A 21,390-nucleotide genomic window follows, 5' to 3' on the forward strand; every position below is an offset into this window, starting at 1 on the left:
GTAAATAACAACTATATATCACTTGCGAATGCATACAAAGGTCGCAGAAATGTGAAGAAAGAGCAGATCACACATCAGATGTATGGGTTTTGGTTATCACTAAAAACAGTTGAAATAATAAATCATTGAAAAACAGACTGTCAAAAATCAGGGGACATCTGTAAATCATATTTAAAAATTTCATGATGGTGGTGGTGAATATTAAAAATAGTTTAAAGAAACTGGGAAATACTTTTCAGCCACCACATATATCATGAAGATAAAAAGCATCACTCACCTTCCCCTGGCCAAGAATGAGTAATAAGAAGAAAAAATTGCTCATTGCACCACCCCATTTTCTTAAAACCCAATGCCACCGACACTTTTTGTCACGAAACATAACTTGCTGAGGGGTACAGTTATCACCCTAATGAGAGGGTGAGCAAACTGGAAGTTTCCAGGAAGGGCAAATAATCTTTTAAACGGTTGCATCCACTCCCATTGCATTTAAATGCATTAAAACTTTAAAAATTTAAAATACCTATTTTTCAACCCAGATTTGACTTTTGGCCATTTCCTCTTTGGTTTTGATTTTATGTTTGATACTTCCACTCTCTACAGAAGGGCCCAGGAGTAGAAAACTGGCCCCCAGGGCATAAACTGTTCCCCACCCTTATCCCAAAAGTCCCTTTGAAGCTTTCTTCATTGTACATTGCACATTTTCAGCGCATGCCGCTGAACACTCTATAATAGCAGGGGCTTGCTAATAAGACAGCTGTATGCAAGTGCTACCCATGTCTCTCCCTCAGGGCTCTCCTTTATGTGACAAACTGCACAGGCTGTCTCTGTACACAGCCCCCAAGGCTATGTGTATGTGATTAATATCTGAATGAAGTTTTTACAATAAGCACCACCACCACCACCTCATCCCACCCTACTATGAGGATGCCATGGCTTTAATCTCACCATTTCGAAGAAAGAACAAATCTTTTTAGCTTTAAAAATATTATGGTAATATTTAAGCCATCTACTTCTGAGCAGCAGCTTATTTCCTTGGCCTCCAGGCACTGAGAGAGATATTGCTCACTTGAAAGGCAAGAGTGAGTTGCCAGTCCTGCAACCCACAGAACGTGCCATTCAATGAAAAATGTTCAGTCAAAAGCTATTGTCTACCTTCCAAACAGGGCCACAATCAACGGACATAGCTCACCCCAGCTGCATCCTGTAGGTTTGCGCTGTACATTTTCAGATAAGAAGAAAACAAAACCAAGTCTCCCTTCATCTTTTTTTTAAAAACAGACTAATTTGTTTTAAAATGTTCCCTTGTTCTTTCTTACATTTCCCCAATATGAATATGCATAAGTGCCCAGTGTGGTGGATGCAAACATTAATTCTTAATGGAGAATTAAGCCCTTGAATATCACATGCAAACATGGGCATTGGCGCTGCAATAGGTGCGAAAACATATCAATCAGTACAGAAGCATCCCTTATAAGAAATATTTCAAAATGAAATCTTAATTTGTGCTTTTGCCATGTACAAGTTTCAGATAAAAGGTCACAAACGTACAAGTACACAGAAAACTGTCTCTAAATAAAAGTCAAGTTGAATGGAAAGGAATAGGCCTGTCTGCTTGGTTTTTAATATTCATAATCTTGTAGAAGATAAAACTAGTGGACTGTTGGTTAATTGTTGGGTGAACAATGCACTGGACTACTGCAGGTGCAGGGATGACTGGAATCGAGCAGAAACACTCCACAATGCAATGCTTTACTGTATGTTTCACTGGTGCCTTCTAACAATTAAACAGCACCATCCAAAAATAAAATAGCGGTGACTGCATATTTAAGTATGTAGAAGAACAACAACGTACCAAACTCAGCCTGTGAAGCGTGACAGAGGAAAAGGAGGGAATGGGCTATCTCAAGCCTCTAAGAGGTTGTAGTGATGGTATCCTAAAAACAGTACTTAAACTATTTAATGTGGCAGAATGGCAGGTTATTTTCCTCAATGTGCAGGGACTGACACTGGATCTGTGTCCATTGGCTACAACTTTTTCTTTCTTTCCTTGAAACTTCCTGCAGACCAGCAGCCAATGGCTCACAGACTAGCGCTGGTCCAGAAATCATCACTTTGAACATCATTATCCAAGAGATGGGTCTATTAAAACAAAGGAATACATCATGATTTTTTAAAAAAAAAAAAAACCCAACCCCTTCTTTCTTCATTATATGGGGTTGCTTCAGGAGGAAACTCCATTCTCAGAATCACACTTCCTACCATGACATACACACACATTATACAAAAAGTTTTAGATATTCCAACAACCAACCCCAAATTTGACTCCTAAAGCAGTGTTTTTGGGACTATCTGGTGGGAGGAACCAGCAATCTTTTTTCTTTCCCCATGGACCAGGGACCTGCACCACATTTGGGCCTCTCGGGCACAGTTGTTTCTTTCTCTCCTAGAAACTTGCCAGGGACTCGAACTTGTTCAGGGATCACTATTTTGAATAGCATTGCACTACAGCATAACATAAGACAGCTAAAATTAGTTGGAGAGAGATATAAGAAAGAGTGATGACAGGAAATCTACAGTTACAGAGCACAGCTATGATTGAAAATATGTGCTAACTGAAGAAGAAATTGGCTTGAGAAGAAAGGATCAGCTGTTTAGTTGAATCACATGGGGCATATTAAGAGAGAGCCAGGGATAACAGATGGATGTAACTGGAATCATATTCCTGCTCAGTAGAGTGACAGAGTCTCTCTCCCCTGAGACTTTGACAAGAGGAGGAATCTCTGGGCAAGAGCACTATCTTAAAAAATAAAAAATGTGCTGCTGGTCCTCTCTGCTACTAGCTGCTTTGGAGCCACTCATGCAGTCTCTTCAGGGGATCTGCCTGGTCACCTCTTCCTTTCCCTTTTCCCCCTCTCAGAGTTTCCCATACTTCAAGCAGTACCAGGGCTCAGTGGGAGCAAATAGTCAGGATTACTGCGTTGTGACTTTTCCTGTCTTAATTTTACAGTTCTTTTCTCACCTTCCTAACCCTACTCTAAGAGCCTTATTGCATGGGAAAAGAAAGCCAGATCAGAAGATCCATGAGACATTTAGCCTTCTCTGTCAGAGAATTCTGGTGCCACAACTAACACAAATCTCAGAATTCCATAGCACTGAGCCATGGCAGTTAAAGTGGACCCAATCTGTATTATTTCTGCAGTGTGGATGCAGTCCTGGACTACAAAGGACTTTGGTGGAGTGAGACATTGCTCCCCACTTTAATCTTCCTCATTAAAAACACTGATCATCTGCAACACACTACATATGGAAACACTTTTTTTAAAAGCTAGGCTGTTTCTTTATTTGATACTCTCTTTCTTCAGTACAGGAATCTATGAATCATTTCACCACTACCTACAAATTTACGTGCATAAAAAACCACACAGTGACAATATACTGCTTCCCCACAATTAATTCCACACACTTCACATTTTCAAGTTCAAAAGAAATTATATTCAGTATTACCCCACAGTGCCATTTTGCTTAGCAGAATCATTTTAATTGCAATTTTGTCTGCTAATTATCAAATGGAAGAAAAATCCAGCATAGAATCAGTGGTCAAAGATGAGTTTATTTCATACGGCTTATTACTGAAGTCATTGTAGGAAGTTACTCTATTTTCCAGTGTGTGTTAAAAAGCACAAAACCACTACACTTCATCTTTCCAATGCTCTGTATTAGCATTTGCTCTGTGACTTACCGGCCCATCATCAGCAAATGGAAGAAAGTACCAAAATAAATCAAAAGCTTTGCTGACCTGAGACGTGCCTTGAGTCAACTCTGAAATGATTTTAAATGGGTGAGCAGTTTTAACAGAAGCTGCAGGCCTGACTGGGTTTCCTTTGGCAGAGGTTTCTGTGGAAGAATACTCTATAACCCATTTCAAACTCAAGAGTGTATTTCCCATATTTCAAGCCAGGGTTCTCAATAAATGAGCTAAGACTCCATCAGGAAGTAGTTAAGACAAGAAGTATTCATTCTAGGCACACATACAAAGCAATCCTCAGAGCCTGACCAACTCAGGGATTGCCTCTTTTTCATTTATATCCCCTTTGGAAAGAAGAGGAGAAATGCCTTGTATACAAGCAGCACACAGCCACGATGCCATCTTAGACCACTGCATCCCATTATGTGACAACTGAGACATAAGGCACAGGAGATCATAAACCCTCTGTGGGAAAAACAAAGACAGCAAGTCAAAGCCTCAATTTTTATCATGTCATTCCAGAAATAACCATATAATTGGTGCAGCTATGAACACATCTATCTTCCCCATTCTCTTGAGTTTCATGAAGAGGAAAGAGAAGGAGTGGTTCAAAAAGAAATAAAACAATGATGCTAGAAAGAGGATGAAAAAAAAAATCACAAGAGGAGCTGCCAATCCACCATATTCTTTCTCATTCCAGCAGTTGTGATATCTTTATTCTTTTTTTAAAAGGTACCATTCTTTTCTCTCCCCTGGATCTTCCCCTTGAGAATCTTAAAAGGATGCTACAAGTCACTATGTGCCCAAGCTTCCTTGTACCATTGTCCAAATCCATGAGGATAACAGCAAGAGATACAGGTTGTGGCTATTGTCACATACACACTTCCAGTAGCGCAACAGCAACAGTAAACAGTATACATCTATTACACTTTTAGGCAGCCCCTGCTTTTGTTTTTTAAAACATTAACTGATCATACTCATCTTCTATGCACATTGAAATAATCTTGGAGGAATAAATCTTGTAATGAGCAGAATGGGAAATCTGGATACCACTAAATAGTAAATGCAAAAATCCCTTGACGGGAGTGGGGGGCTATCACTTCTAATAGCAAGCTAATGTGATACCATCATTCCAAAATCCATTAAGACTGTTTCATGAACATATGATCATCAACAAGGCCCTGGCAGACCTTGAAGCAAAAACTTGATTTCTCTGGCACAAATGCAGCTACAAGTCACTCTGAATGGTGAGGGTGATTGCCTCCTCCCCCAAGAAACTGGAATTCTCATGTGCTTTATACAGTATTTATAGGGATCCCCATCGTTGTCACATTTCTCATCTGCTTCAACAAATTGGTATGGATGTTTCGTTCCCAAGAGGTTTGTATATAATTGCTTGCAAGCTTCACAGTATACCATTCAACGGAGGTAAGTAATAATAATAAATAATAATAAGTTTTATTTATAGACCGCTATTCCGCAATGATCATAGCGGTGTACAATAAAAATTGCAATACAATACAAACAATTGCAAGGCCTCTCTCCCCCTCAAGATGGTGGTCGGGGGGAGGGCTCTTAGTCTTTCCAGGCCAGGCCTCGTCTCTCCCCCTCAAGATGGTGGCCGGGGGAGGGCTCTTAGTCTTTCCTGGCCAGGAAAGTAGCAGAAGGGGCAGCAACAAAAAGCAGGATAGAGCTTTGTGTGTCTAATCTGCACAGCAGAAATAACAGTTTGACAGCAGTTTCACTGCCATAGCACAATGCTGTGGGGTTCTGGGATTTGTAGTTTTGTGAGATATTTAGGCTTCTCTAACAGAGAGCTCTGGTGCCACTACAGACTACACATTCCAGGATTCCATAGCACTGAGCCATGGCAGTTAAAGCAGTGTCAAACTACATTATTTCTGCAGTGCAGATTAAACACATAACCAAGATATGGGTCTCCTCTGCCACAAAATAAACACATAAAGAAGTAATCAATAGATTTGGTACTCCATGCCAACTAGTGCTGTGTGGAGAACTGGAAGCATTTTTGAATAGTTATTCTTTTGGAGAACAAATCACAGAATCTTCTGACCAAGAAGCAGCTTGGCAAAGATGCAGCAAGACCAGAGTTCTGAAAATTAACTGTTTAGGCAATAACTTCCAGAATTCCCCAACCAACATAGTCACTGACTATGCTAAGCTATGTTCTGAGTATGACCAAATGATGTCCTTTAGTTTCTGTACAAATGGCATGTATACAATGTATTACATATACTTCTCAATCACTTCCCACCCACCCACTAGCTTAAATGCATCATACAATGATCTATACACAGTCTACTTCCCAATTCTGAAAACCTTCTCTCAAGTACCAACCTCCCACACATAAATTACTCTTTGTTGGCAATTAAAATAGCCATCAGCAATTACTAATTTTAATGAAGCACTAATGGTCCACAAAGGAAGGAGATAAAAGGTTGAACAGATGTGGAAAAAGAAGATTACCTGGGCTCTGTAGCTACACACAAGCAACTCTGCCTACACTGCCATCAAAACACTGTGCTCCACCTACTCTTCTAGAGGCAGTTGAAACACACAGCTTTCCTGTTATCTTTAATCATATGTAACCAAGAACTTAATGCTAGGAGACAATACTATGATTGGGATGTACAAACCTATCTGCTGCTCCTAGGATATGAAAGTACAGAGAGAACCTGTTCTTACCATTCAACATGGCATCTTTTCCTACAGATTGCTACCACAAATTAGAGCAGACTGGTTGCCCAGAGGTTACCTGGTCCTCTTTTATCCAGGCTCAAGGACAGCAAGGAAAATGGAGGACACAGGATTCCCCCCCCCCCTTCAAAAAGCAGCAGAAGGAACATAGCTGTGAAAGGATAGACTGGATCCTGTTTTGAAAAGGAGCGTACAAGCCAGATAGGTATGAAGGAACAACTTCAATTGACTAAAAGGAAAGGATTTCCTTTTTCCCTTAGAAAATATCCACCTGATATCCACCTATGGGCAGAGCTTGAAAAATTACTCTACTGAGTACAACTCCCAGAATTCCCTGACCACCATAGCAGCCATGTTGACTGGGAGATTCTGGGAGTTCCAATCTCCCAAAAGCAACTTTTCCAAACCCAAGATGCATTTCTTGGGAGACCTCTTGATCACAAGGGCAAGTTGGATGTTGCCTGATATTATTTATGATCTGTTGGCATATTACACTCAAGGTTGCCACCTTTGCAGTAGCAGCCCAAAAGATCTGATACAAATCCCTAAAGATATCAGCAGTATATTGGAAAGGGGATCAGTTGTTATAGCTGCCATTATTATTGCTGGTCTGACATTTTAACCATTAGCATCTGGGTTTTTTCCCCATTTTTTACCTTAGTGATTTCTTTGTGTAATGTGAGTAAATATATCAGTAGTAAATGATTTGTTGTACCAGATACATTGAATTATCAGAATGTTTTGTAATGGATGCTGTGCCACAGAAATATCATCATCATCATCATCATCATCATCATCATCTCAATATGGTGACCTAAGGCGGCAAACAGCAGATTTAAAACAATACAATTTAAAATAAAAGCAACTACTGGAATGGTTCCACTTTTCCAAACTCTGAAGAAAATATATACTGTATTGACTCTTTCCTGTAGAGACTCAGGATACTGCCAAGAACTCAAGGAATGAATGGAGCTGAGCCAGACTGGAAGCACCTTTGCTCAGTGGCAGCACCTTTCAAGTTCATCTAGTTCCCATTTTCCCATAATGAAGAGCAGATGAGCATTGATTAATAAGCACTTGTCACAGAACAGCTTCAATTTTGTAAAATATTATACTGTAATTAGACATACAAACTTCTCTCCACTGCTGATGCTCTCATTAGAGAGCTACAGAAATGTAGGATATGGGGATTGGTTTAAAGGCACACTGGCATATCATGCTTAAAACTTTTTATTTTTAATCTCTCCACCCATGAAACTCTAGGAGATAAGGTCCTATAAAGAAATGTAGGAAATATTAGCAGTTTCCAAACACTACTTTTCCCTGAATAGTTGTCGCTAACTATAATCACAAAACAACCTCTATTTATTATGTAGATGAAAACTACTGCAGGAAGTTAGCTGTGAGACCACATGAGAAATTTTTCTAACCATGGCCACAACAGGGTTGTACGAAAGGAGAAGAGACTTAGGACCTGCTGAACCTGCATGTATTAACTTTTCTGCAGAAATAGAGAAGGCATAGAAATCTCCTGTCCCTTTGTATTTTAACAGCCTAATGAACAGAGCCTCATGACTAGATGAACACACCCCCAAGGATCTATGTTTTCTCAAGCCACCATACTATATAACAAACTACTTCTGTAATTTGAAACATTTCACGATTTCTTATATAGGGTAAAATATAAAATGCCAAAAAATCTGTACACTTGCCATTACTTTGGCATACCTAAAATAACACTCTGGATCATGAACCATAACTACAACTGAGCAACAGAGTCAATTATCTGGGGATGTTTGACATGTTGGTTTCTGCAATGGGGCTCCAACAACTTTGTCAGCATAAAATTGGTGTGCCACATGAAGGAGCACTGCATGCAAAGTAGAATAAACTTTTTTTGTAAATGACACCTTCAGGGGATTCTGTCCAACCTGTTAATGCTTGCTTGTTGTGAAATCTGAAACTTGTCATTACAAAATTCAGAAGATTCTATGAAATGATGGCAAATAAGAAAAAGGTACATTGTATGGGAGCTGCTCCTCCTTAAAATAAATAAAAAATAGATTTATTGTGCTATTGATTAATACTGTGAAATACATTTTTGCTCAGTCACATAACTCATAGTTAGTCACATCAACTGAATGTTTTCTAAATGTTCCTTAGCTGATTTCCCATTCTCCGACAGGGAACTTGAATGCTGCCTTGTTTTTATCACAGGAGGAAATGAAGGGTAAGGCAGAACTTCCAAGCATTGTTAAACTACATTTTTTTCACTTTATGCCTCTGATGGAATAGTTTAGTTTGATAGGCATGTTAAGCATCATATACTTTAACAAGTCATTTAGAGAATTTTACAGATTTAACTCTTTCAACATAGTGTTCCAAAAGATTGCTACTGACTGTTCACTTGTTTAAATGTATGCATTAGAACAGGGATGGGGACAACAGGCCCATCAGATGCTGTTTGACTGCATTTCCATGCTCCCTCCCCCATGTGACTGTGACAATTAGGGCTGGTGGTAATGCCACCCAATAACCTCTGGAGGATAATATGTTCCTATTTCCAAAATTAGAAAATCTCCTTGCTACTATTTTATTAACCCTGCTCCCAAAGAATGTATACTGGTGAGTCTAAGACAGAACTTAGAAAAGCTACTTTTTGAAATCAGCTCCCCAAGTCCATTAACCAGTAGTGGCCATCCTGGCTGGGGGGGGGGTCTGGAAGTTGTTCTCTAAAAATAAACTTTTCTGAGCTCTGGACTTCAGCATAACAACTAGGGTTTGTATTTAAAATATAAACTGGGATGAACCAGCATGGTGTAACAGTCTGAATATTGGGCTAGGATATGCTCTGCCACTGAGTTCTCTATGTTGTTGTTTTGGTGTTTAACTGTGGAAGGGGCCACGAGAGCCAGCTCAGTGTAGAGGTTTGAGTGTTTGATTAGGACGGAGAGACCAGGGTTCAAATTCCTGCCCTGTCAGGGAAACCCATCTTGGTTAAGTCACATTATCACAGTTTCAGATGAAGGCAATGACAAATTCCTTCTGAATAAATCTTGCCAAGAAAACTGTATTATTGGGTGGCCATAAACTGGAGTTGCCTTGAAAACATGTAACAGCAACAATAACTGGAGTGGTACTACAGTTGTGAATACATGCACACACAACTTGCAGCCCACCAAGGTGAAAACAGTACACCTTCCATTGTGGCCTTCCAGGTGATTCACAAGCAGCAACAAACAATTCCTTCCCCACCATCACACACACACACACACACACACACATATCCTAGTCATGGTGCATAGTACCGAAAGTCACTCAACTTATTCTGGCACCTAAGGGTGTATCCACATTGCAGAAATAAAGCAGTCTGACACCATGTTAACTACCATAACTGCAAAATCTTGAGATCTGTAGTTTAGCGAGGCAACAGAGCTCTCTGACAGACCTGGCTGAATACTCCACCAAACTACAAATTCCAGGATTCCAGCCTAAATAGCCAACTATTTGCTGACACTCTGATGCCAAGCAAAATTTCCTGCTTAAGGCAGCCACCTCACTCTGCCTAATGATAAGATCAGGAACCCTGGGCCAAAATCCAGCTGGAGCTTAAAAGGAGTAGAAACCCACTGTATTAATGAAAACTTGGCAGGTAGATTCTTATGTAAATTCCACTGATTCAATGTTTTACTGTAGTTGGGATTAGCAATTAGGTTTAGGTAGTCCAAGGTATCTGGAAGATTACAATTTATGACTAGTGGGCCACACTGGTTTTGTATATTACAAGTTGTGGAAGGCAGATTTATTTCCATATAATTAACTATCTGTCTGCTATTTGATTGATAGATATGATTCATATGGCTAGTACTAAAAGATTTATCTGATTTTGTTCCATAGTTTTTCTGTGTCACTGTTACCACCTTCTTGGAGGCTGCTCCCAACCTCTTGAACTCCCTTCCATGGGAGGCTAGACTGGTCCCCTCCCTCCTAGCCTTTTGCTGCCATATGGAGGGCAAGGGAAATTAATTAACAAAAAGGTGGAATTTCTTTGTACTTGAAATCATCTACACTGAAGCTACAAAAGCTTGCTACATGAACCAATTTTCACAAGGAATAGGCTTACTGCTCATAAAAATTGCATAAATCAACAACTTTTGCCTTCATTTTTAATTGAGCCCTGTGTCAGTTTATGTTTTCAGCAAGAGAGCAGCCAGATTCTCTAGTGGCAACCATCCATTCAGGCAATGTGGCAATTACAGAATTGTGGTTTAATAGGTTCCTGGGGTTATAAGTCCTCAGCATCAAAGAAGGAGAACCAACAGCAAAGAATACAAGTAACTTTATTATTATTGCTAGCTAACAATTCCTACTGCAGCAGTAGCACCTAAAGCAGGGAGCCAGGGTTTTCTGCAAGGAACTAGCCACAAGAAACTTTAATCACATGAAACTATTTAAACGTAAATTCTTGCCAATAGTAAAAAAAGAAAAAGTGGATTGTTAAATCAATACATGTGAAGGCCACAGTAGTGATTTCATTAACATGAGAGTAGAATGTACCATGGAAACCCAATGGGAGACCTTGGGCAAGTCACACCCTCTCAGCTTTAGAAAAAGGCAAACATCCCCTGAACAAATCTTGCCAAGAAAGCCCCCAATAGGTTCTCCACAGGATCACCATAAATCTGATGGGACTTGGAGGCACACAACAAGAAGAATTATACATATATATGACAATGTTGCCATCAAATGCAGCCCGTTTTAAATTCTTTAAGCCTTTGCACTTCTCTCAATAGTGCTTTTACATTAAGTGCATTACTCTATTTGATCTTTTTGCAAATGGTATAAAGTGCTTTTAAAATTTAACAATTTTGTGAACACTTACTAGTATGTCAAATGTGCTTAATTAAGCCTGAATGTGTTTAATGGCTCTAGCAACTAATTCCATTTCTTTAAAAAGAAGGAGGAGGAAGAGGAGAAATAATCACAGCAAAATAGAGGTAAAGCGCCCCTAAACTGGAAATCTGAAAGCCAAAATCGTTAATAAGCATTAATAAGCATTTTGCATGGTGTCGTATGGGAGGTGGTAAAGGGGGGTTGACACCACGAGTTATGCCACCAGGTGACGCCAATCCTAGTGACGCCACTATCTAAGACTTCTCTTCACCAGGCTGAACATGCTCGACGCTTTCAACCTTTCTTCATATGTTTTGTTCTCCATACTCCATACCTCCTATCATCTCATTTTACTTATTTATGGGATTTATATCCCACCTTTCTCCCAAAATGAGATTCAAGGTGGCTTGAATTCTCATTGCCCTTCTCTGAACCTCCGCTTGCCTATCTCTTTCTTATAGTGGGACTATTATTTCCTTCTATTGATCTTAACGCAAACCCTTTTAATACTAAAATTGGTTTGTGAAACTGAGATATGATTCTCTTAGATTTATTTAAACAACACAATCACAAAACTGTACTGCATAGTTTTAAATCATTTTTTAAACCGTTTGGGCTGATTCAGCAGAACTTTGCCAAACACACAGAAAATATCTAAGAGTGCAAAACTGGAAAATACAAGCGATTTCCAGAAGAAGTCAGGGGTTGGAGAAAAATCGCTCTTTATACACATTAAAGAGTTCCAGAACAAAGTGTTACTGTATATACTCATGTATAAGTCTAGAAATTTAGGTCAAAAAATTGACCCAAAAAACTGACTCGACTTATCCACGGGTCAATGTAAATATTGTATCTTAACTCTTATTTAAAAGAAGGAACCACCTCCTGATGAAAAGCAAGAGTATAATATGTGAAGCACTGACCCCCTCTACTCTCTCATCCATCCAGTCTTAAGAGTAAGCACATAGAGTTCATTTTATAATTCTTTGACATTGTTTTCCTTTAGATCCTTTGCTATATGCACCTAAGTTTTACCCTCGACTTATCCACGGGTCATAGCAAAGTCCATAATTTTGGCCCCAAAACTTGCCCTCGACTTATACATGAGATCGACTTATAGTCGAGTATATACAGTATGTCCCATTCCCTCCCTTTAGGATGCAATTGCTTTCCCCCATTTGACAATAAAACATGCAGTAGGAACTGCACCAGTACTACAGCCACAAGTAAGGAAATGTACTATCTAATGCAGGAATTCTTCAGTATATTATTTGGAATGAAAACATGCAGTCTTTATATCAGACCAGAGATACTGATACACTATGCAACAAATAAACATGCAAAATCTTGTGTATAATTTGTGCATGGCCTTACAGAGGTACTGCTTCTCCCCTACCCCATGTGTCAAACTTACATGGGTTTTGGAGCTTGTCTACAAACACAATTTAGTTTCTAAACATAGATCATATTATCCAGATTACACCATATGAATTATTCTAACCAAAATCTTGATTAGTTTTAATGTTGCACTAGGGATTTTACCTATGTAATCTGCACTGATCCTGATTATTTCATTTAACAGTTGAATTAAATAGAATTTGAGGGGTAGCGCCTACAGTCCTTAAATTTTGTTTCACACTTTGTTCCATACAAAATGGACCCACACATCCAAGCTATTTCCTCCCCAAATTAACATAAATTCAACATAAATTTTATGATGTCAGATAGAAGTTCATCCTAAATCACAAAGCAAAAAAACAAAAAAAAACAAAAAAAAAACCACAAAAAACAGAAGCCCAAAGTATATCTTCAAGAGATATCTAAAGTAGCTGAAAGGCTAAGACCAGAACTTTACTACAATCTTTATTATGGTCTCATTCAATACCACACCACATTTTGTGACACTGTGGTGAAACATGTGGATTTATGTAGCATAACAGTGAAACACTTTAAATTATAGTACAGGTTGAGTCTCCCTTCTCTGAAATGCTTGGGACCAGAAATATTTTGGATTTTGGGGGGATTTTGGAATACCTGTATTTGCAAATGTGTACATAATGAGATATGCTGGAGCCAGGACTCAAGTCTAAAATTCATTTATGTTTCATATCCACCTTGGACACATGGCTGGATTTCAACCTTACTTTTCGAGGAGGCCATTAGTAGAAACAATATTACAAGAGGTGATAAGAGAACTAGGTTGAGATTTAACCCTCCTCTGTATTGGGTTAATTGAACAATTATACCAAAATTACCGCATGCAATGCACAAGACTTCTATTTAACACAACAGTTCAGGTGTTACAAATCAGCACCACAAATGCTTGACAACTTGACATAAATCATGATCACTGCCATTTTCAATAAATTAAAAAGGGAAGAAATGTATGTTGTTGTTCATCTTTTAATGTCCCTATTAGAAGTGAAGAGGCAGTACAAACTAGGAAGAAGAAATGTGCACCTAAGCAAAAATGGCGATCAGACTGGACGTTAAATTAAAACTATATGTGCTCATTCTGCTGGAAAAATAACAACCCTGAGCACACTTTTCCACTAGATATTTGAAGACATTCATGATATACTTCTAAGGTTCTGTGGAGGGCATCTGTGGGGCTGTAGTATGTCATACTCTCTCTACCTCTGCCTTATGCATTATTATATTGCATTCTTTTAATGTAACATTAATGTATTATTATTAATGCATTATTTTTACTCAACTGTTCTTTAATGTATTGTTTTGTGCTCGTCTTTGACCATAATAAAGTATCATTCATTTTCTACCTCTGCAAATGAACATCTTCCTTTCTGCTGATGGAAAAGGTTTTCTGATGCCTGAGCTTTCTACACTGTGAAAGAAAGAAAAACCTACCACTATCAATGCTCCACTGTAGATGGGATCAATAACAGGGCAGGCTGTGGGAGTGAGGTGTTGTAGGGTAATGGCTAATCTGAGAATGCCTAGGAGCCAATGGTTAAAATCCTGTTGTTAAAAAAAAAAAGAATACAAGTGCAGTAGCAGCAGAGAAGTTAGAAAAGGCCATCTATCTCAATTGCTGTCCAGAGAGGAAGTTGCACAGGTGATTTCACAAGGCAGCCTTCCCAGAGCATCTTTAGCTCAGAGGGCCATCAAGAAGACAGGCATTTTTGTGACAGAGTGCTTAAAAGATGGCAAGTTTTTCTCTTGACAGTGATGGAGGGTAGCTTTCTCTGCTTTCATCCCTATGTGGAAAATCCTGGGGGAAAAGTGTACTATATTTATGTAATGATACCATTTGGTCACTATGGTATACCAACAGGCACAGAAGAAACACAGGATTCAGTTCAGAAACTACAGAGTTCCTGTAGCTAATCCCCCCCCCCCCAATATTGATAGATCAGAACAGTGAAAAATACCCACCAAACCACCTACCAAGCCTCCCTCCCCTCCTGCTTTGAGGACATAAGCAGTAGTAGCTTACACAGTGGATTCTTCCTTTCACTTGCTATAGTATAGCTTGAACTAGATGTTTACCTTCATTAATAATATGACATATTCAGAATTCATAAAAGTGAGAGTTAAGAACTATTAAAATATAAATATTATTGCCATCAAACAAGTCAATAACCATAATATCTCAGCATAAGACAAGAGATTGTCATCTTAAGTGAACAGTGACACTTCAATTCAGCATGTTAACAAAAAACCTGGCAATGAGAGCCAGTAGAATCTTTTAAGTCAGTGAACAGCAAGCTGCTTAACTCAGGAATTCAGAGAGAATTTTTAGGTTGATCAAATTGTGATTATAGGGAGTAAGTGGAAGGTGCCATATATTAGTGCAAACAATGGCAACAATCTAAATATCATGACATATTTATTTTGCAATTCTACATGCTATTTATTTAGTCTATATATCCTGTTTAATTTGAATTCTCATTGAATTAATCTAATTCTCATTGAATTGAGTAGGACCAACCTGCTGCCTTATGTAGTTGAGCAATTACTATCTAGAAGTACTTTCATATTTAGCAAAAATAGCAGTGTCATTTTTATTAAAGAAAAAAACAGTGATATCAGCTATTATTTTTAAAAGACAATATTAAATATATTAAAGAATTTACAACTATAGTGCATTATATATCTATTATGATTTATATATTCAGTTAGGAGAAACTAGATATTATAAAAATTGTCCTATGCTTGATAATTTCTTGCTAACTTTAACTGTTGTATAAGCTCTTCCATCAAAGCTAAGTTCCATAAAAATATTACACCACTATATAATATGGATTCTTGCCTCTTTTTTCCATATTAAAGAAATTTCTAGTAGAGCAGCCTTGAAAAAAAGTTAATTTTATAGTCTTCTAAATGTAAGACTAGTAATCCGAATTAATGGTACATATATCTTAATCTTTTGTTTTCTTATCCCTTCTGCTTCTTGAAAGACCTCTATCTAAAACTAGCTTACTCCCTTAGAATGCTACCACATATGTTTATATATACCTGCGGCATTACATTGGCCATAATTCTACATAAAATCCTAGCATAAAATTCATTTGTGCAAGCAATCTGTTGCAGTTTCTCAGAGTCAGTGCAGTCCCAAGAGCACCTGATCTTTCTACAAGCCCATACACAACGGGGAGCTAACTAACCACTAAGCAGTTGTGAGTACAAGAGAAAGAGTAGCAGCCACCAGGACCAAAGACCAGTTGGCAATGGTGAGTGTTGCATCATCTCTTGTAGGCCAATAAAGAATAAGAATTACAAAGCTCAGGGGAAGGTCATTTCATGGCTTCAGGGTAACAATGTAAAAAAATCTTCCCAAAGCACCATTCCTCTATTACACAATGCATTCAGAAAAGGAACTAGTGGTGCCTCATGGGCTGATCAACATAAGATGTCTCACCCAAACTAGTGGAAGAGGTGAGATATTTCTGCAGCTTGACCTATGAGTCACTATGACTGGAACTCAAAGCAAAGCTTGTGAAGCTGGGAAAAGGAGAATAGTACAGAAGTGTGTTTTTCAAGATACATGAGACCCAAGTGGTGAGGGACAAACCTTTCCTCTGGTCATGACATACAACTTTCTAAAAATTGTTACAAAATACTGGTAGGAGAGGTATTACTATCCACTAAGAAGTAGTGATCACAAACTGGGGATGGGAGGGTAGTATGGTAGTGCAAGGAACAATCCTATCTATCTGTATCTATGAGATGCACTATGCTCACAAATAAATGTATTTTTAAAGGTAATTATGGAGGGAGTATATCTACACATATAATTTCTCTGAGAATTGGCAACCATTTATCATTTACTGTAGGCCTATGGTACCTGCTGGGATTGTTCCAGGATCCCTCATGGAAACCAAAATCCATGAACACTCAAATCCCATTAAATACAGTGGCATAGTAAAATTGTGTCCACTAAATAAAATGGCAACATCAAAGTTTGCTTTTTAGAATTTATATTTTTTAATATTTTCAAGCCATGGATGCATGAATCTCTGGATAAAGAAGCCATGGATATGGAGGGATTGACTGTATTTACCAGGATAAAATTAAATCCAGTCAAAATATTGACCAACATGTCCTCCCTCTTGTTGTTGTGTGCCTTCAAGTCATTTCCAACTTAGGGCAAGATTTCTTCAGTGAGGATTTGCCTTTGACTTCCACTAAGAATTTTATCACATGAGTAAAAATCAGGGGTTTAAAAAGGCATTTTCCCAGGACATTTGCATGATTTTTCAAATTGCACATCTTTGCACTTAGAGAGGACTTATCCTCTCTAAAGACGACATTGTGGGAAAATCTTTGCCGTGATCAGGTGAATGTACCGGGAAAATGCCTTTTTAAACCCCTGATTTCCCCCATGTGATAAAGTCCTAAGACTGAGAGTATGTGTCTTGTCCAAGGGCACCCAGTGGGTTTCTATGGCTGAAAGGGAATTCGTAGACCAAAGTTCATACCACTACACCATGCTGGCTTTCCTTACATGAAAAATACTGGTAGTTTTCATAGTTCTTTTGTTACTACAGAAAATAACTCCATCAATGCTCAGTTGAGACCATGAATACTTTAGACACTGAATATTTGACTATGAACAACCATGCTAGCTATAGTCTAAAAGGTAATTTTTCCAAGCTCTGCAATACTATACCAAGAAAAGAAAAGACTGTTTTCATTAGAGATGACTACATTTCCTCAATCAAATGCAAGATCTTATGAAGCACAGATAGCAAGGGTCTGATCCTACATCAAAATTGACTCAAAATAAGCCAGTGGCATCTAATGCCAAGTAAATGTATTCAAGAACAGGCTACACAACTCTTTTTATGACAGGGCTGGCTAATCATCCATGTTATTGCTAATGGAGCTTTAGCATTACTGGTTTGTCTGGTAATAATGCAACTTTACATTGTATACTGCAAACAATAACAATAAAATAAGGACAACTAGCAAGTACCCATGCCACTCCATACAACTTAATACTGTAGGCAAGATTTGACTTTAGAATCTAAAAATATTTTTTGTCAATTTCACAAGATCACATTTCCCAAACATTGGTTGTACTGGTCTAAATGGCACACTGAAAGCTGAAAGAAAAACCACAAAAACTGATCTTTTAACAAGAAAAAAAATCACAAAACATGTGTTTGTCTATGCATAAAAAGCCTCTTGGAATATACATTATAATGCAATTGGAGGACACAAGCAACACAAAATACCCAATCTTCATCTTTTCTTTGGAATATAGCACCTGATTCAACTCACATTTTTACTAAAAATAAATCTGTCATTTTTTTCTGACTTATTTTTCCACCTTCCCTCTAGGGACAAAACAAAACTCAGTGACAGAGCACCTGATGTCCCAGGTTCAACCCTGGACTTAAAACATCAAGTAAAACGTCATCAGAAAGACCCTGCATAGCCAGTGACAGTAAACACGAAGCAAAGACAACGTATGGGGCCTCTCTCTCTCTCTCTCTTAGGAACCCTGAGATCCACCAACTGGAGTCTTGTTCCAAAAACACACACTTAGAATTAAAGGATTCTGAGTTCACAAAATTGTTCTGAGTAACAAAACTGAATGGAATTCATAGTCCTCCAACATAAAAAATATATGCCTGATAACCAACAAGCTGTCTTCATTTCTGCAGTATAATTTGGGAATTAAGAAAGGGCATCATTTTCTATATGGATAGAGGCAGCCTGGGAAACAGGAGAGAGGGGGGAGGCATAATAAATGGATCATCAGCTTATTCTAGTGTGCCTCTAAAATGGCTCACAGAACTTATATTTTCAACCTTCCCTAGAAGGGTGACTCCTCTGCTGAAGTTCTTAATACGGGGCTATTGCTACAAAGACAAAAACAGAGACAGAAGACTGGAAGCTGGGGTTGTTCCTCTTGCCTTAATTACCTTCCTTTTTCACTGAAACCTAAACAGCTGTTGTAACATGTCAACAAGTATGGAAAACAGAAGTGAAGACATTTCTTTTTTAAAAGCTTATGCAACTCCTATTAGGTGCGTAGCACAGGAGAACCACATATCTCTCTTCGGCAATTTGAAAAATGCAGATGGAAGCATCAGCTAAAAACACAAAAGCTTAAATGTCTTCTCTACAAAAATCACATTCACGTTTACTGGTTCTCATTTAAGCACAAAGAGCCCATTCACACTACACGTTAATAGCACTATGATTCCAATGTAAATGTCATGGTTGCATCCTATGGAATCATGGTGTTTCAAGTTCAGTGAGGCACTAGAGCTCTCTGGCTGAGAATTCTAAATACCACTCCCTAAACTGCACATCCCAGGATTCCATAGGATGCTGTCATATAGTTAAAGTAAAATTATAGTACTATAATTACGGAGTGTGAAAGAGCCCCAGGTGCTATGATGCATACCTCATTCACAGAATGTTACAACGGGTCCAGATGATGTCATATTTCACTTACATGTTTTCTCCATTGCTTCATTTACCTTTTTTTACTTTCCACACACTGACAAAAAAGCTGTTCACAAAAGAAAATGTGTGCATTATCTTTATATTAGTAGTGCTAAAAATGTAAGGGAAACTACCAAAGTAAAACATATTTTCTCTCCAATGTGTAGAGCAACAATTTTATGAATGAGGCAGAGCTCAGTGACTGAGATAACAGTTTGCATGCAAATGGCTCCAGTCCTGGGCATCTCAAAAAAACACCTATCCAGAAACCTGAGAATCACTGCCTGTCAGTGTGACCAATGCCACATTAAGTGAGCCACCTTTATATGACAGTCATATATTTACTCATCTTCAACTAGATAAGACATCTTCTCTTGAGTACAAGGGATGTTGAGAGGCATTATTATATGAAAACTTGAATAGTATATATTTTTGGTGATTGTTGTTAATGCCACCAAGTTAGCTTTGACATATGCATGAGAGACCTCCAGGGTCACCCTATCATCAAAAAGCCCAGCTCAGATCTTGCAGACTCTGGACTGACGCTTCCTTGATTGAGTCTATCCACCCGTAATGTAGCCTTCCTCTTTCCTATTACCTTCAACTTTACCAGGCTTTTCTATTGAGTAATACAGTGGATCCTTGTTATACGCTGGGGTTTGGTTCCAAGATCCCCCGTGTATAACAAAATCCGTGTATGCTCAAGTCCCATTAAGTATAATGATATAGCAAAATGGTGTCCCTAATAAAAAATGGAACATCAAGGTAAATTTATACTTTTTTGGAACATGTTCAAACCGTGTATGCTTGAATCCGTGTATAAAAAATCCGTGTATAAGAAGAGCCGACTGTCTTTTGGTTAGGCCTCTTCTTATGTTGAAGTCATATGCCCAGTGAAAAAGATTACTCTACTGTAGCACCTCTCAGCTTCTGGGGCAGAATCTACTTGAAAGCATGTTCTGAGCTTCTCCTGAATCTTCTTCAAAATATTTTTGATCCAGGTAAACTCCTGGCATGCCACATTAATGTTTTTAATCTGACTCTGAATTACAGTAGTCTTGCAAGCCACATGGAAGTATAAAATTGGAGTAAAAGAGTGTGCCAGCAGTGTGTATGCGAGGCTCTCATTAGCATGAAATCCAGTACTGTCTTGTCTACATGGATTGGGATGAACTGTAATCAACCCTTGGTTGTTGTTTTCTAAAACTCCCTGACACATGCACATGTGTGCTCTTCCAGAAAATATTTTCAATAATGAGTATGCACATGCACAAATTCAAATATCTTGCCAGGTTGTTCATTGGTAACATGTTTGTATTTTAAACACCATCTTATCCCTGCCTTGTTTTTGCACACCCTTCTATGTCACATCTCCTTTATCCTATATCTGTCTACTTGAAGGTATGCCCCATTGACTTCAGTAGGACTCCAACTGATCTTTCACTTTGGTGCAAAAAGGCAAGGGAGACCAGATTTTCTTGAAGTGGCCTAAGGGTTTGAGGGTGCCAGCTGATATTTTCTGGGCCTCTCTCAGCCCTCAAACACTGGATCTGCAAAGTGGCTGCTGTAAAGGGCTCTAGATCCTCACAAAATGTTGCAGTGCAAGGCTCAGGGCCTGACTTGCCAGAAGCAGCAACAACAGTGAAGGATCTCTAGCCAGCCAGCCAGCCAGTCAGCCAGCCAGCCCCCAGTTCCCATGGGTCACCCAAAGCCACAACACCTTTGTATCTGCCAACCTATGTCCCTGCTGGTGAACATGTAGTCTTCCTCCCACATCAGTCTGAAGCTAATATTATGGAGCATATAAGCATATGCTCCCAGGCTGGACACCCTGATGTAGGATCAAACCTGAGATTGGACATCTTGGTGTAGGATCAAACCTGAGATTGGATGGGGGCATGGGCCACATGTAAAAAGGATGAGGCGGAGGGAGGGGAAGGTGGTTTCAGAATACAGGGTGATTCTTTTTTTCCCCAAGCAAGAAGAACACGGTTTAGCTCAGGAGTCAGTACAGGACTAGACATAGGGCTGAACTGCATTATGTGTAGATTAGAGCAACAAATGGTATGCACAACTTATTCCCAAGCTCAGATCCAAATGTCCTTTCCCCC

The 21,390-nt window shown here is 38.8% G+C and overlaps 1 protein-coding gene across 2 annotated transcripts in view; it reads right to left on the minus strand.

The window, feature by feature from the left end:
• Positions 1–21,390, minus strand: part of GFOD1 (glucose-fructose oxidoreductase domain containing 1) — a 55,291-nt gene that overhangs the window by 28,833 nt on the left and 5,068 nt on the right. The window contains exon 1 of one of the 2 annotated variants that reach the window (XM_042465437.1): positions 6,233–6,254. The exons of the other annotated variant lie outside the window; for it this stretch is intronic. The gene's annotated coding sequence lies outside the window, so the exon portion shown is untranslated. Of the gene's footprint in view, positions 1–6,232; positions 6,255–21,390 lie in introns of those variants that run through there. 2 annotated transcript variants of the gene reach the window in all.

This window comes from Sceloporus undulatus, chromosome 4 (genome assembly GCF_019175285.1).
Source record: "Sceloporus undulatus isolate JIND9_A2432 ecotype Alabama chromosome 4, SceUnd_v1.1, whole genome shotgun sequence".
In the NCBI taxonomy this organism is placed as follows: Eukaryota; Metazoa; Chordata; class Lepidosauria; order Squamata; family Phrynosomatidae; genus Sceloporus; species Sceloporus undulatus.